Raw genomic sequence first — 18,448 nt, forward strand, 5'->3', positions numbered from 1 at the left:
TTTTCCATCTTGGTTCTGTTGGTATCTTATATACACAGCCAGAGATTCTTGGCAAAATCAAGGGCCCCCAGCTCTAACAGAGGTCAGTAGTATAGACTATGAAATTCTGGATTCAATCACCCGTGAGCCATTAAAAGCTGACTTTATAAAATATAAATAAATAAAACCATGAATCTGTTGGCTGAGTTTTGCCAGCGCTTCAAGTACTGAACCTCCCACTCTAATCAAGGCTGTAAACCGCCCGTGATTAAATTGTTTTTTCTGTGGGAAGCAAACAAAGATACATTGAAGCCGGGCAGGTAACAGCATCATTCTCCAGACTTCATGGAGCCACACGGTTGTTTTTAAATGCCTTACCACAGGGATTGGCTTGCAGCCACCGGAGCGGAGTGATGGAAACAGCTGATACGCCAGGGAGGGAGGGAGTGAATGCTTTTTGCCTCCCCAGGGTCTGTGTATTTGTATACCTTGCTAACTAACAATCAGCATTTTAAAAGAAAGCTATACGTTTAAGATTCCCCCAAGTCAGAACTCTTGGAATATTGTTTGAGTCTAGAGAGGACAATTCTGATATGAAACTCTTGCTTGAAATCTTGAATCACCCCATGTGTCCATCCTAAGCATAAAGGGTTAGAGACCCAAAGATCGATTTATTAAATTTTAAATATTTGGCTTGCTGATTTGATTTTTTATATTCTACACTTTTGGAGTTCTGTATGCTCTTTCAACTTGGCGGTGTGTACAGTGCTTCCTCCAGAGAGGAATCCGGTTTTCAGATATCAAAATCCAAGGAAACAAAAGATAATTAAGGGCTTCCCTGGTGGCGCAATGGTTGAGAGTCCGCCTGCCGATGCAGGGGACACGGGTTCGTGCCCCGGTCCGGGAAGATCCCACATGCCGCGGAGCGGCTGGGCCCGTGAGCCATGGCCGCTGAGCCTGCGCGTCCGGAGCCTGTGCTCCGCAACGGGAGAGGCCACAACAGTGAGAGGCCCTCGTACCGCAAAAAAAAAAAAAAAAAAAAAAAAAAGCTCAAAGTCAAGAGGGAAACACAGGTTACAAAGCAACGTGGTAAGTCCCCTACCTATGAACCTTCAGGTCGCGAACTTTCAAAGATGCGAACATGCATTCACATGTCCAGTCACATAAGTTAGCTCACAGGTCTGGCGTATGTTGTCACGTGTGTGCATCCTCTACAAGTGGTTGTGCTTCTGTGTACTTTACTGTACAGAACCGTATAGAGTGCAGTAGTACAGTATCTTTATTTCAAGCCCAGGATGTCCGGAAGCAAGCGTAAAAGCAGCCGTGATGTAGCTGGTACTGCTGTACTTTTCAAGGTACTATACTGTAAGATTAAAAATGTTTATTTTTTTGTGTTTGTTTTTTATGTATTATTTTTGTGAAAAGTATTATAAACCTATTACAATACAGTACTACTTAGCCGATTGTGTTAGTTGGGTACGTAGGCTAACTTTGTTGAACTTAACGAACAAATTGGACTTACGAATGCACTCTGGGAATGGAACTTGTTGATGTGTAGGGGACTTAACTGTGTGTAGGGTATCAACCCATTTTTGTAAAACTAAATGCTCGGTAGGATGCACGACCAAATGTGAATAGCTACTGCAGGGTGACAGAATTCGGGGCCAGTGTGATTTTCCCTGTCTTTTTTATTTTCCAAATTGTCTTCATCGAGTCTATATTGCTTTTGTAATTGAGAGAAAATAAAAAGCAGATGTAGTAGCACAGAAATATGGGAGTAAAACCAAACAGGTAATCAAAAAAAAATCATTCCCAGACCAGAGGAAATGGAGAGTGTCACTGGGCGCTCAGGCTGACTCCAAGGCGGACAGATGTGCCACATTGACTGTCTCTGCCCTGCAGCCAGCCTCACCTCACTCACCCGGAAACACACACGAAATCTCACACGCACAGTGAGAAACTCACAAGCCTACGCTCACGCGCACACACACACACACACACGCGCACACACACACACACACACACACACACACACACATACACACAGACTCACTCCTGCACTTCCTTTTTCTTAAGATGACAGGAAGCCGGAAATACCATTCACTCAGGCGACCACGCCCAGAGCATCTCTGCACTTCTCTGCGCAGCTCTGGATGGTTTCGACTGTGCCCTCTGGTGTCACATGGTAGGCTTTGGGACAGGTTCATGTAGGGGGAAGGTTGATGTAAGTCGGGAAAACTGAAGTAAAGAAAATTAAGTAAAGCTGTTTCCCTCTCCTGTCTCCATCTTTCCACACCCATCTTCCCTGTTTCCCTGAGTAATTTGTCAGCGCCACGATCTGGGCAACTGGAGGTTTCTTTCCAAAAGATCATCCTGGTGAAATCCATGGACTTTTCCCTTACACTCTGGCAATCCCTGCTACCCGTGATTCTAGGGCCATGTCCACTGCAGTACAGCACGTGAGATTGGCTACTTAAACATTTTTACGTTCAATTCAACTCACACAAGTAGTAATAGATGCAAACCACGTGTACATCAACTCAATCTTCTTTATGAACTCTTTTTTGGTATCTCCTTTGCCTCTTCGAATCTTCCACTTTGAATTCCATTCCTTTTGGGCTGGTTTATTTCTCCTCATCCAAGGGCTACGATTTTGCTTTAGTCCCACGTTGGTCCTTGGAAAGGAGAATTCCTTGGTTGAAGGAGCAGGTCCCATTTTCCATTTCATGTGAGCAGGGTGTATCTTATCCTCAACCAGATGGGATCTTGGGTTTGTGGCACAGAAGTTTCCTGACACAATGTTGGTTTTCTTTCTCAAACCCTTCAGCTGTCATTCTGTGCTGACCTGCATTATTCATTCTGGAAAACGCAGGATACATGAATTCAAGAAGCACTTGTGACCTTAAAGGAAGCCAAGGTGTGTACAGGGAGTGCGTACAGGGAGTCCTGGTAGCTGAGGAGGTGTCTGCATAAACAGGAATGATCTGCACTGACTCAGACTGTGTCCAAATTCTTCTAGTCACTTTTAGCTGTACAACCTTTAGAAAATCAAGTATTTGAACACTCGTTTCCTCAACTAAAAATGGGGTTCTAATCATCTAATGCAGTCATTCTGAAGTTTTAAGGGGCTTATGATGGGTCACACAGCTCCCAGCACAGAGACTGGCAACGATGCACAGACATTTACTTGCCTTCCATCGGGGACTGATCGTCTTTTCATCCGCCGGACGTCAGCCATAATATTAGCACATCTTTAACTTAAGTTCAAAAGAACATGCCCCAGGACCAAACGTTTCTGAGAGAGAAATATTGTCGTGCCTAAGAATTCAAACGAGAATGGCCAGCATTCCAGCAGAACCACAACTTCTTGGGAACAATCAAGGGCAGATTCAAACATCCAATTGGTTCTAAGGGGAAGAGGGGGTGGGAGACAGAGAAATGAAGAAGAGAAAAGAGAGAGCAGAATTAGTTGGATTCCTTAGAGGAGAGAGAAAAACAATCACTCTGTTACTGTTCACCTCCTGGACCCCTGTAATCCTGTCTTACACATCCAATGAAACCATTAACCTGTAGAGACACAGGTCTCTCCGACAAAATAAATCATTTCTACGACTTCATTTAGACTTCAATAGTCTTCCAAAGTGATCAACTTTTCTAGTTGACCTAAAAAATCAGAATCTGCCTTTGATCATATTTTTTTTAGTGTAACCTCTCTCTCTTCTCCACCAGTGCCCATTTCTCTCTTCAACTCTTCTTTGCCCTAAATTAAGAAAAGAAAGCCTCTGCCAGAGGAGATACTCTCGGAAATAGCCCTCCAGATAGACTCTTCTGAATAAGAAATCAAGGAGGGATATCAAAATTAACTAAGAGTATAATCATCTTGTCTTTGGATCTGCTGCATTTTCTAACTTGCTGGTTTAGAGGATGTCCCAGTTTCTTTTAGGTCTTGGCTTTTGAATTGGAGCACGCTGAATTTTCCAGATTGAGCGATGAGGGGTATCATGTGTTTATCTCCTTGTTCCTACTGAGATCACAGGAAACACACGGAAGAGGAAAAAGAAATTGAGGTCCATTCTGGCAACAGACCCAGCAAGTGGTTGCGAAGGAACTAGGGCTGTGAAAGCGAAACCTTCAATGCATGTGCCACAGTCAAGAAGTCTGCTTTCCTTTCAGTGAATATTTAACTTTCCTTAATAAATCTAAATTCTAGAAAGCCACAGTAGATTCCAGGAAGGGCTAAGGTAAATCTTTCTGAGTGTTTCTTTGCCAGATCTAATGCTAGTAATCTCAGGCTGAGTAGTCTGGAAGGTCTTTGGAGTCTGATGGGCTTTTCAACACTGGAAGCTTTGGGCCAACAGGGAGAGTCAGTCTCGAGACCAGCCTGTTCTCATGAATCCTTCAGATTGCAGATTACCGGTGGACAGGGTTACCTGCATTCCCAATATTCTGCTTTAGATGGGGTTTACTGGTCCGTAACAGCAACCCTGGCATTGGCCTCTTGGCAATGGGAGACAGAGCATCATGGACAGGTAATTTTACCTGAAGCTTTCATATCTTATAGTAATGATAATCACCTTGTTATATTCTTAACACCTGCTATATTCTTAGTGCTTGTCACATAGTAATAGATACTTGCTGAATGAATGAATGATGTAGTGCTTATTATGATGACAGACACTTAGCTTAACTACTTTTTGTGCATAATTGCATTTTAATTACAAGCTCACACTCACCCTACAGGGCATTAGGTATGACTGTTCCAATTTTACAGATAAGAAGAAAAGCCTCAGAAAGGTTAAGCAACTTGTCCAACCTAGAAAAAGAGCTGTTTGATTCTAAAACTCCTGTAACATTGCACCATCAACTCATCTCATCCTCAGTCTTAAAATCAAGGATTATTAAGGAACTATTTGTAATGGTCCTAACGGCAGCAAACTAATTATCTCAAATTATTCTAAAATACCCTTTCCAGAAAATTTAACGTCCCTCTGCTTATTCATGCATTCAGGCAACATACGAGGACACTGCCAGGTTCTGGGAAAATGGAAAAAGAAGGCTTGAGTTCCTGTCCTTGGAGATCTAGAGGGACTCACACAAAAGTGGAAAATCACAATACAGAGGGTTGAGCATCATGTTAGAGAGAGGTACAGGGTATTAGGGCACATGGAAGAAGGAGATCTGTGCCCCCCTTCCTCCAAAAATGTCAAATGCATGAGAAGAAATAAGAAGCATGAGCTTGAAAGCACGTAGGTGGTGGCAGGGATGCACCTGAGACAATCATGTAACAATGCCCATGTTCACTTGTTAGACTCATGGCCTCAGTCTCATTTGTCATTTCCAATTTTGGTAAATTGTCACTCAGCCCTTTCCCAGTTTAAAAACTCTGTGGGTTTTCATTTTAAGGGTTAAAAAACTCGTGTTAAAATGCTTTGTTTTCAGGTATTTTATTGGCTAATCCTTTCATCATTTTTGCTGTTTTTCTCTAAATCCATCACATTCGTTGCAAATTGTGGAGTCAAAAATTAAAATCAGTCCCCCCTAAAAAGCATTGGAGCAATGATACATATCACATAAAAGAGAAACTCTCCTATGATTCTACTCCTGTTTATATATCCCAGGGTGTGTGGATAGATTCCTACGTGTGCAAGCAATTCTTGAACGACATATCATATTCTTGGTATCCTATCACATCCCTTAAATTACAGCAACTGCGATTTTTCTATTTCCCCTTTTTCTTTTAATCACCCTCCTCCAATCCAACCAGAGCTTTCGGATTTTCTGTCCTTAGAAGTGTCCACATGTTATAGGTTTTAGGCTCACTTCTAAGCAAATTAAAAGTACTTTAGGAGAAGAAACTAGCAAAAGGAAACACACAAATAAGTTGCAGATTCTAATTAAACAACTCACAAATTCCAGTGTAATTTTTTCTTATTTACAGTAAACAACCAGAAACATTTGTCTGTTTATACTACAATGCATGCTGGACCTGCTGGACCTGCCTTGTGTGTTTATTGTCATTGCAGTCACAAAACAAGAAGGCTCTATGGGAGTTCACATTTTTAAAAGATTGTGAAACTCTTTTGAGAGCTAATTGAATTATTATTATTCCATTATCAGCAATATACTTTAGATGCTTTCCATAGCTACAGCAGTTGGCTGGAAATACAGAAATGCATTCCAATTCAACCCCTTTCTAACGGTTCATCTCTGATTTGTAACTGTAGCTCACTGAAACTCTTTTATGAAAGAAAGGAAGCAAGGAACGAAGGGAGGGAGGGAGCAAGGAAGGAAAGGAGGAAGCAGGAAAGAGTGAAAGAAAGAAAGAAAGGAAGAAAGAAAGAAAACTGTGATAATAGCTAAATTTTCTACACTGCAAATATTTTTCTAAGTGTTTTTCGTATATCAAATCATTTCATCTTCACAACTCAATTACTTTATAGTTGAGGAATTGCAGGTACAGAGAAGTTAACCTACTTCCCCAAGGATACACAGCAAATGAATGTCAGAACTGGGTTCAAGAGCAACACAGTCCAATACAAATATAATATGAGCCACATATGTAATTTTATACTTTCTAGTAGTCACATCAAAAACAGTAAAGAGATGGATTAAATTAATTCTCATGCAGTTTATTTCACCCAGGACGTCCAAAATATTATTTCAGCATGCAATTAATTTTACAAAGAGGTGTTTTTACATTCTCTTATGCATACTACATTCTCAAAGTCCAGTAGGTATTTGCGTTTATAGCGCATCTCCCTGTGGACTAGCCAGCCACATATGTGATCTCAATGGGTGGGTACAGCAGATGGCTACCATTTTGCACAAAGCAGCTCTAGAGTAGAGTCTGGGCTTTTTTTGCTTTTTTTTTTTCTTCTTTTGATGTTTGACATTGATCAATGTCAAATGATGAACCTTTGAAAATGATGAACCTTTCCACTGGGTTAGTGGATTTAACTTACATGTACATAACATCAGTTCTAGACAATAATCCAAGTACTTTATGTCTGTCTTGACTTCAGAGGGTGCCTGATGCGCATAGCTGAGTGTTAAGGACCACCTACCTTTTACAAGAATAGGAACCTATTTCATGCAGATGAGCCCAGGCTTCCCCTCACTGCTCCCATCCACCCCACAAGCTTCAGTTCCCCTGCGCATCAGCACCCCCCTCCCCCTCCTTCCCCCACAGCTACCCATTTCCTTGTGATGGGTGTGCAGCTCCTTCTGCCTGGGGCTCTTCTTCCAACCGACCCTTCTTTCTTTGTGTGAGTTCCCAATGCAGAAGAACTTCTCGAGCTCCCTAATCTTGAACTCTCCTTCCTGATGCTCTCTTCCATCCTCTATGGTCGGGTGCTTCGCTGGCCAAGGGAACATGGTGTCCTGGGAGCCAACGTTGCAGAACTGGGAGTGTCCCAGGACCCAGACTGTGTGCATGGGGACAGCACCTATTCCAGGGGAAAGGCTGCACCAGGCAGTCCTTTCTCTAGGTCTGCTCCTAGGCATTATTATTATTATTATTATTATTATTATTATTATTATTGACCACCAAGCAATATGGAACCTTTATTTTAATGTGATTACTTAAACTCCTATGGGCTCACATCAAATACCAGTTTGGTTTTGTCAGTAATAATTCTTCTAGTAATAATTCCATTTATAATAGGGTTACTCCTGGGTACTTTCTCTCTGACACCTTACTCCCTTTTGCTGAGGTTTCCTGAACATTCTTCAGGGTCACCAAAGTGTAGCTCAGTGGTTGCTCCTTGTTTCCCTCTCCCATATACTCATAAAGCAGGAACTAGGTTAAAGGAGCATTTAGGCAGTCCTAGAAGATAAAAAGCTCCTTAAAAGGGCAGCCTGGGGCGAGAGTGAAAGGCAAGAGGGAGGTCGCACCCTTCTTTGCCTCCCTGTGGAATTTCTGGTGGGGAGGTCATGTGAAGATGATGCTGTGTAGTCTCAGTTCTCTATAAAACAAGCTGGGAAACACCCTCTTCTCCCCAGTCGTGTGATGTCCTAAGTCACCCAGGGGCAATTTTTACCTTGACCAAGACCATGGGGTCCCCAAGGGCTGCCTCATCAATTTCTTTACCATGGTTCCAGCCCAGGGGTGGCTCAACCCCATTTTACCTCAAGGTTCTGCATCTTCAGATTCCACCTCAAGCTTCCTTGCTGTTTTCTTTTCCTGTTTTTTTTTTTTTTTTTTGGCTGAGTTGGGTCTTTGGTGCTGCACGTGGGCTTTCTCTAGTTGCAGTGAGTAGGGGGCTATTCTTCCTTGCAGTGGCTTATCTTGTTGCAGAGCATGGGCTCTAGGCGCATGGGCTTCAGTAGTTGTTGCACACAGGCTCAGTAGTTGTGGCTCGCGGGCTCTAGAGTGCAGGCTCAGTAGCTGTGCTGCACAGGCTTAGATGCTCCACGTCATGTGGGATCGTCCCGGACCAGGGCTCGAACCCATGCCCTCCGCATTGGCAGGTAGATTCTTAACCACTGCGCCACCAGGGAAGCCTGTTCCTTGCTGCTTTCTTCACTTTGCTGACGGTGGCAAAAGGCACAGGGAGAAGATAACTCCAGTGGTTGTCGATGATGGACGTCCACAAAATTTTGGACCCCATGCCCACCTCCAACCACCTCATGCCACATAAAAACAATCCAGTTTATCTGCAGAATACCCAGTTTCTTCCATGCAAACCCAGGCATACTTTATTCCTAAACCTCTTAAGAGTAAGGCAGCAGGCTTCCCTGGTGGCGCAGTGGTTGAGAGTCAGCCTGCCGATGCAGGGGACATGGGTTCGTGCCCCGGTCCGGGAAGATCCCACATGCCGCGGAGCGGCTGGGCCCGTGAGCCATGGCCGCTGAGCCTGCGCGTCCGGAGCCGGTGCTCCGCAACGGGAGAGGCCACAAGAGTGAGAGGCCCCCGTACTGCAAAAAAAAAAAAAAAAAAAAATGATGACCTGAACAGGACTGCACAGTTCAGAAGTCTGCTAGACAGTCACTGTGATAACCCATGCCGTGTAAAAGTCAGGGAGGTTACACATTATTTCTGCTTTATCCAATGGCTGCGGATAATAGCAACACTTACGGAGTGCTTTCTCCATGACAGGCATTTCTCACACTTGATCCAATTTAATCTTCAAGATATACTCAAGGCACAGGTACTGATTTATCTAACGTTTCATGGATCAGGCTAAATAACTTGCCCAAGATCACCACCCTTATCAGTGACAGGGGTGTGGCCCTAGTATCTTGAGCTTTGGGTGCCATTTCTGAGCCACTTTACACCCTAAGAAGCCAGCTGCCGGGGGTTCAGCCTTTGGAGCAAGGGATTCTGCAGCAAAAAGCGTGTAGCGTATCTTTGAAGAAGAACTCCACTGAAATCTGCCCTTTTAGTGGGGATACATTTCAAACGTTGAGGACTAGAAAATATCTTTAGTAAAAGTGTCTTGCTTTTCTTTCAGCCCTTCCCTGGATTCCCATTTAAATCCTTTTCTCTTATCTCTGAATTGTCTATCTGATAGTGAGAATTCTTGCTTGAAAACAGAGTTTAGCAATGTATTTTAGCTAATCCAAAGCTAAGTTTGGATAGTTTTTCATAATTAGAAATCGATAGAGGTTCTCACAGCAAAATTAGGCCAAAAGATAGGAGTTTTTACTGTTATAAGTCACAAAATGAAGCACTGTTTCTAGATCATTATTCCATAGACAATTCCTTTTAGCCACAGAAGTTTGTCTTGAGAACAAAGATTCTACTTGAAATAATAAATTTGATTAAAAAATAAATAAAGTAGGTTCTGACAGAGTAGGGAAGTGAGTTCTCTTGGTGGGCAGATAGAAAAATCATAAGGATGTGAGCCGTGAGGGTGATGAGATAAAGGGACTAAATATAAGGTTTTGAACACTTTTTATTTAATTATTCAATTTTTTAAAATGTAGCAGTAACTTGTGCTAGATACTATTCTAAGTGCTTTATAAATATTGATTAGTTTAATCTTCACAACAGCGCTGTAAGGTAGGTACTGGCTTTATCTCTCATTTTCCAGTTGAAGAAACTGAGGCACAGCGAGAGGAAGAGCTGAGCTGGGACCCAGACTAAGCTCTCTGCTCCCAAGTCCCTGTTCTTAACCAGCTTTACGCTATTTTATTAGTGGTGATGCATATTCCTAACTAGACAGTGAGGGTGTGGAAACTAAGATATAGTCACTTAATGCCTTGATCAACAATTTTGGAATATATTATAGTACAGGTTAAATCTAGCTGAATGTCCTCTCAAAGAAGAGATTGTACAGAAAAATTTTAAAACATTACTTTTTCTCCTGGTAATAGAAACCTTGATCTACCTAGTTTATTAAAAGGAATGTCTCTTCTCTCTTTCCTTTTCTCTCTCTTCCTTCTCTCTTTCCCTCACTCTTTTCTGCCTCATTATGCTTTAGGTCTGTGGTTGATTAATATGTACAGGACAGGGAGCAAAGAGGTAACGTGGTGGTAAATGTACTTTATGAACAGACCTCTTACATAGAAACATTCACACTTACTATGGGATAGACCAGTTGCAGTCAACATACTCTCCCTGGAAGCCCCATATACCTTTGCTCCTGTAGCCATATTTGAGGACATACTGTTTAGCAGGTACAGTAATTCTTCTACATACAAATAAGTTCTGTTCCGAGAGTGCATTCATAAGTCCAATTTGTTCATAAGTCCAGCAAAGTTAGCCTAGGTACCCAACTAACACAATCAGCTATATAGTACTGTGCTGTAATAGGTTTATAATACTTTCAAAAAAATAATACATAAAAGACAAACACAAAAAGTAAACATTTTTAATCTTACAGTACAGTACCTTGAAAAGTACAGTAGTATCAGCTACTTCACTGCTGCTTGTACACTTGCTTCTGGACATCCTGGGCTTGAAATAAAGATACTGTACTACTGCACTCTATACAGTACTGTACAGTAAAGAACACAAACGCACAACCACTTGTAGAGGATGCACACACGTGACAACATACGCCAGACCCATGAACTAACTTACGTGATTGGACATGCAAACGCACATTCGCATCTTTGAAAGTCCACAACTTGAAGGTGCGTATATAGGGGACTTACTGCACTGTTATAGAAGCTAAGTGTAAAGGAATGAATTAAACAGGTAAGATCTGTGCCTTCATGGAATGTATTATTCTAGAGGGAGGAGATGGATAATAAGAGAAATAGAAAAACAAAAGGTGAGATGGTGCTAATAGCTATGGCGTAAAATAAACAGAGAAGTAAAGTAGTGAGTGTATGGGAAAGGGAGGAAGCAGGGCCTGCAAATTCAGATGGGAGGTCAGAGAAGCCCTCTGTGAGCCAGGACAGGAAGTGGGAGGACCCAAGCTAGCAGATACTAGCGGAAGCACTGCAGACAGAGGAAAGGGCAAGGGCACGGGTTCTGAGGCAGCAGCGTGCCCGGAGTGGGAGCCTTCAGATACCTTGGTTAAGGATCTGATATTTTATTTTTCAAAGTATGTCCTTTTATAAAACAATTATTTATTTATTTTTTGGCTGCTTTGGGTCTTCGTTGCTGCACGCGGGCTTTCTCTGGTTGTGGCGATCAGGGGCTACTCTTCGTTGCGCTGCGCGGGCTTCTCATTGTGGTGGCTTCTCTTGTTGCCGAGCACATGCTCTAGGTGCGCAGGCTTCAGTAGTTGCAGCACGTGTGGGCTCAGTAGTTGTGACTCTCAGACTCTGGAGTACAGGTTTAGTTGCTCCACGGCATGTGGGATCTTCCCGGACCAAGGATCGAACCCCTGTCCCCCGTGTTGGCAGGCGGACTCTTACCCACTGCACCACCAGGGAAGTCCCAAGGATCTGATTTCTCCCCTAAGGGCAATCGCTATAAGGCCTTGAGCAGAGGAGTGACATTGTTCTGGCTGTTTTAATAGGATCACTCTCACTGCTGTACTGAAAACAGATTTAAGTGGAGCAAGGACAGAAATAGAAGAACGATTCCTAGACTAAGGCCTATCATCTATCTGAGATGATGGCGGCTTTGCCCAAGATGATGATGAGAAGCAGGTGAGCAGTCAGATTCTGAATTTATTTTGAAAGGCGAGTCAACAGATTTGCTGAAGAACTAGATATGGGTAAGGAAAGAAAGAATGACTCTGCTTTGATCAAATGGTGAAGGGAAAGACCATTTTCTTAAATGGGGGAAAATGTAGGAGGAGCAAGTTCGCTGGGTTTCAGGAACTCTGATTAGGACTTGTTAAATCCAAGATGACTTTTAAACACCCGAGTGAATATGAGGATGGTATTCAGGGCAGAGGTGCAAAGTGGAGATTTCATTTATGAGTCACCAGCATGTAGATGGCATTTAAACCCGTGAGACAGGATGAGATCACACAGGGAGGGAATATAAATAAAAAGGGAAGTGGTCCAAAGATCAAATCCTGGGCAGCTCCAAAATTTACAAGAAAATGGGAAGGAATCAGAGAAATAGAAAGGGAGCAGCCAGAGAGGTGGAAGGAAGAGCAAGATTGTTGGTGTCCTTCAAGGTATGTAGAAGGAGGCTTTCAAGTGATTCAACCAGGAGTCATGGCCAGAGATGCCCATGCCTACCCTTCAAAGCAACATGGTGTACTGAAGACTGTATCCTCCATCCTTTTGAATAAACAGATACTTCAGTAACAACAGTTGGCAGAACAGGGGGTAGAGGCGGTGGTAGACAGTTACACAACTGTCTCAGGATAACTTCCTTAGACTAGAACCATCAAGATTTTTCACAGAATCCATCCCAAGAAGCAACATCAGCTTCACAGGAGATGGGGAAGCCATTAAATACCGCAAAAGACATAGAAAGACCTGAGTGACAGCATTGTAAGTTTCTCACAGGAAATAGGGTTATTTGTTGTACTGCATATGAAGGAAAGTGTCAATGTAATAAAAATATATATATATGTGGAGTGAAAGTATATATGTGAGGGCAAGTGAAGCTTGAGAAATGCCCTCTGACAGGTCATCACAAGGCCCTGCAAGGTGGAGAAGGGATCGGTGACGTCTGAGAGGATCCAGAAAGTTTCGTTCTTTCAAGTTGACATTGGAAATCGGCCTTGAAGGCTTTGTTTTCCAGGCAATACAAGAAGGCTATTCCAGGCGAAGGAAGAGTCTGCATAAAGGCGTGGAGGAAGGTTTCTGGGGGTGGGAGAGAGGATGAGTAGTAGGGTGAACGAGCTAGAGGAAGAAGACGGTCAGAGGAGGGGAGACAGGAGTCAGGAGGGCTGCCTCCCTATCGAGTGACAGATAAAGAGAAGAGGATCATATTGGATTGGTATTTGTTTTATGTATCCCTGCTCAGCTATAATGAATACGTGATGTGAATAATGATTCTGAATATGATTCTAGAAGCCTCCAGACCAAGACTTGGTGCTTTGCCTAAAAACTTGCAGCTTACAGTTTTGAAATACCTAGAGGCTCCAGGCCTTCAGGAAACCAGGAATTAAGCTACTTTTCACTATTATTCAGACTCAGGGACTAAACCAACGTGGGCAAAAGGAGGAAGGATCATATGATTAGCTGAAATATGCAGGGGATGGATGGATGGTGAGAGGAAGTCTGAGCAGAAATGAAACTTCAAACGAGAGAAACCAAAAAATATAGACTGAACGCTCACTAAATGTATAAGTTAGCTATTCAAAACTTTCAATGCTACATTTTTTTCAAGCTAAGTACAAGCAAAACTAAGAGGTATTTCACTGGAATCCAACATTCAACTGTGAAACATTTTCAAAGGGCACAGGTTTTGTTTCTAAGAGTTTGTCATTTATTGTAACTTCTTTTTTTGCATTCTGCACTAATAAAAAAGAAATATGAAAGTATTTAGAAAAGAGAATCAAAGAACAAAGACCTAAATCTACACTATACTAATTCTTACACTTCCTTTTTACAAAGTTACTAGGAGGGCTATGCCTTATTTCTCTACCTCATCTGAGAAACCAAATCACTTCTACTTTTTGGAATTTGTATAAAAATATATAACTTAAATGTTCAATTTATTATTGAAAATAATAATAAATAAGCATAAAATAACATCATATATAATAAATAATATATATAATAATAAGTAATAGTATCAGTAAATTGTGTTTCTTATATGGTTACACATAGAAATCAACATTAACACAGAAACCAAAAATGATTCGTACCACTCAAATTAAAGAAAACTGTATTATTTGGTTTAATTTTTAGGTATAAAAGGAAATATAAAATAGAACAGAATAAACAGTAAGACCAGAACAAGTGGTCCCAAATAAATAGGATAGGAAGAACTCTAGTTGCCTAAAACGAGTATTTCTGAGGAGGAATTTTCACTAATTAAGGAAATCTAAATTAAGTCAAATCTCACTTTGTTTTGATATTTTTGTTTTCAAATGTTTGATCACCTAGCATTTTGTTTGATCCATATTTTGATCATGTTTTTATACAGAGGGAAATGCCAATTGATAGGCTTGTTTTCTGTTCATCTTTTTCATGAAGAAAAAAGAAATATGGAAGGAAATTGTTCCTGGGAAGAGAGAGGATTGGGGGGTGGGGTGGGAGGGAGATAGTTGACCTTGAGATGAGTTCAGTCCTTCCACTTAGGCGCCCCTGACCTTGGGGCTGCTTTTCAGGTTTTCTGAGCCACAGTTTCCTGACACTAGTCTTGCTTATTTTATAGGTGCCCCAGTCTCTTTACTGATTAAATCGATGTGATATGTGACAACAATACCCATTTCCAGGACAACCGGGAGAATCAAACAGGTGAATGTAAGGAAATATGCATTGGAATAGTGAAGTCTCAGACGCAGTTGTGTTGGTATTTTGCGGGTGAACAGAAAAAGAAATGCTTGTCCATTAATGCCTCAACAACACAAAATATTTAAAGAACAACTCAAATCTGGGTTATTAACAGATAAAATTTTTAAAGTATGATTATCCTCAAAATGTTAAATTTTATAAATGAAAAGTCACCTCTGGAATTCGCTTTGATTTTAAAAGGGACTAACACAGTTACAGTAACCCATCAGCATGATAAAAACGAATCCCCTCCCTTTATGATGAAGTTCAAATGCCCCTCCCAGGCTTCCGGCACTACCCACCCCCACTCTGCCCACTTCCCCTGCACTTTACCTTCCCAGTTGTTCTGCAGTTTAGATTGTAAGCTCCTGTCCAGCATGGTTTTATTTCTACAGAAGATCCTGTTAATATACCATCAAATCTACACAAGTGTAGGCCTGTAGTTACTTTTTTTTTACCCAGAGCCCAGGCTGAGACGAGATCTTTCTCTGCTTATGGGTAGATTTTTCTATCCCTCCTTCTAAGTGGGACTGTGATCCTTTGAGAGTCAGGGGAAGACAAGATGGAATCATTCTAACTCCCTACTTTGAGTTACACTCAAAGCCCTTTTCTCCTGTGTAAGTGGACACCTCTTCCAATATTCCACTTTGCATCTTTTTGTCAAGAAGGATCGTGCAATGTTCTGTTGGTATTTCTGGTCCCGAGAAAGACTCCTCTATTAATTAAATGAAGAGAAGGAAAACTTCTGTCATAAAATTTAAAATTATGAGTGAGATCTTAAAGGAAATATAATTACAATTTTCTGCCAAGGATATGTTCACTGTAAGTTACAGGTATTTCGAAAGTACCTGACAGTATTATTGTGTTAGTAGCATCTAACAATGGGTGATTCCTCTGTTCTGACTGAACATCTAGGTTATTCAAAACTTGTCATTACTACAAAATAGAGTTGCCGTATGATCCAGCAATCCCACTCCTGGGCACATACCCAGACAAAACTATAATTCAAAAGATACATCCATCCCTATGTTTATAGCAGCACTATTTATAATAGCCAAGACATGGAAGCTACATAAATGTCTATAGACAGAGGAATGGATAAAGAAGATGTGGTACATATATACAATGGAATATTACTCAGCCATAATAAAGAATGAAGTAATGCCATTTGCAGCAATGTAGATGGACTTGGAGACGATCACACTAAGTGAAGTAAGTCAGAAAGAAAAAGACAAATACCATATGATTTCACCTATACGTGGAATCTAAAATATGACACAAATGAACTTCTCTATGAAGCAGAATCACAGACATAGAGGACAGACTTGTGGTTGCCAAAGAATGGGGGGATGGGTTTGGAGTTGGGATTAGCAGATGCAAACTATTATATAAGGGATGGATAAAAGGCAAAGTCCTACTGTATAGCACAGGGAACTATATTCAATATCCCGTGATAAACCATAATGGAAAAGAATATGAAAAAGAATATATATATATATATATATATATATATATATATATATATGTATAACCGAATCACTTTGCTGTACAGCAGAAAATAACACAACATTGTAAATCAACTATACTTCAATAAAAATTTTAAAAAGAAGTTATCATTATTGCTATCAGAGTTTACATACAGAATTCTGATAAGTGTTTGAGAACTTTGTAGACCAATATTCAATCAGGGCATTGCTGAGTTCTGAGTGCTTGAGTTTGTACAATTAGTCCCAGTGTAAATCACTGTTGGGCATCACTTTGTGTTAGTGGCAGGAAGTGGTGTTGAACACCTTTTGTATTTCACATAATACATATTTTCTGTATTAAGTGTCTGAAAGTAAAATGTTCTCCAAGTTGATTTAAAACACACACACATTAATATTATATTATTTAGGCAAACTGATCTGAATGAAAAAAAAAATGAAACACCCAGGAAAGGCGTCTTAGAATCAGGCCAGGAAGGTGTTTATTGTGGACCAGAGATGCCTTTGCTGGTGAGAATCTAGCTAAGTACCTTGTTCAAATGGTGACAAAGTCATACCTGTCCCTTCAAGCTTTTAGTATTTTTCTATGCTAGTGTAAAAAAATCATCTTTCTTACCTAATTCCGCTCCTGTAATCTCCCTCCGGAATCACCCTTTCTCTGTAATTCAAGATCTGATTCTCCTGAACTGGCCTCATTTGGTGCAATGCATTCAGGAGATAGTCAATAAACACTGTTGGTATAAAATTAAAGCAAGTTTCTTACAATGACCTCCACCTAACCATTCACTGAAATCACTGATGATCTCCATTCTCTCAGTTAGTAAAAAAGTACTAACTGATGCCTAAGACAGGCCAAACATGAAGCCAATGAACGAGTTTGTAGTTCGCCTTCAGTCTTCTGCTCTTACAATTGAAATCTGTGTTTAGCAAGAGCTGTGTTTGTTCACATATCTGTTTATCCCAGTTGGATTGTAATTATGCAATAAAAATTAAATTTTATAAAATGATTAAATATGAATGCAAAAAGAAAGAAAGTGCCCTTGTGAAAAAGAGCTTTTTTTTTTTTGGAAAGATTTGTACACATGATGTACACCTGGTGCTTTGATACAGGTATGGACGATGAGATATTTTTAAACTGTTAGGAGGAAACTAAAATCTTAAAAGATTTAGCTCTCAGAATGTATTCTACTTGTCTTTAAATTCATTCATCTATTGAAAGAAATGGGACCTGATATTTACAGGTGAGGCAACAGAGGTGTAGTTTATGAAAGCAATAGTACATGACACTCCACTCTGCTGATTACAAAGCCTTGGCCATATGTCAAAAGATTAACTTTTCATTTCAGATAAAACTCTTAGATACGTGTGAATGATATTTTATGATCCTCTACTGTGATGAACGTTCCGATCTGTCCAATCACTAGTGGATTGAATCAAATCAAATATGATGGATTTCATTGGACTGTCTTAGGACAACCCCCAATGCAAGCACAAAGCAATTAACATAAAATGCATGTTTAGACGATTTTAATTTAAACTCAAAAGCTTCAGTAATATTTCCCTTAATGCTGATTTAGTCACTGTACTAAGATCGAACTCTAGCAAACAGCGCTGCTACGGAACAACACAAAGCCCCGAAGAATCCTTTTCTTTCCTATCACCTGAGGCCTAGGGAGAGAACAGAATAGACGTCTATCATAAACCCAGGAAATCCCCTTTCCTCCCAAAATGTTAATACATTTGTCCTGAGGATATAATTGAATCACTAGAAACAAATAAAGACCTAAAACTAGAACCACCAGGACAAAGAACAAAGAAAGATCTTGTAACTTGAAAGAAAAATTCAGTAAATAAGTCAGTATTCCTAGGAGGGGTAGGTTCACTGATCTCCCTAAAGACCTCTTACTCACTCTTTGTAAGTAGATCCAACACCCATTTCACAGAAAAGAGCTAAAGTTGGCAGAAATAAGTTCTCAACTTGCTTGACTTAACTTGTTTTTCTGGATTCCACCCTTGGGCTCTCCTTGGAGTCCAGCTATCCTACTCACTCAGGCCATTTTGGAACCAACAGCTGTGCTTAGAACTCACTGTTGACACAACAATTCGAGCTATGTGGTGATTTCTCTAAGGATAAATAGATCCATCACTTCCCAGAGTCACAGAAGCCGCCTGGCTGGAGC

The sequence above is a fragment of the Leucopleurus acutus genome (genome assembly GCF_964270905.1).
Source record: "Leucopleurus acutus genome assembly, chromosome: 2".
In the NCBI taxonomy this organism is placed as follows: domain Eukaryota; kingdom Metazoa; phylum Chordata; class Mammalia; order Artiodactyla; family Delphinidae; genus Leucopleurus; species Leucopleurus acutus.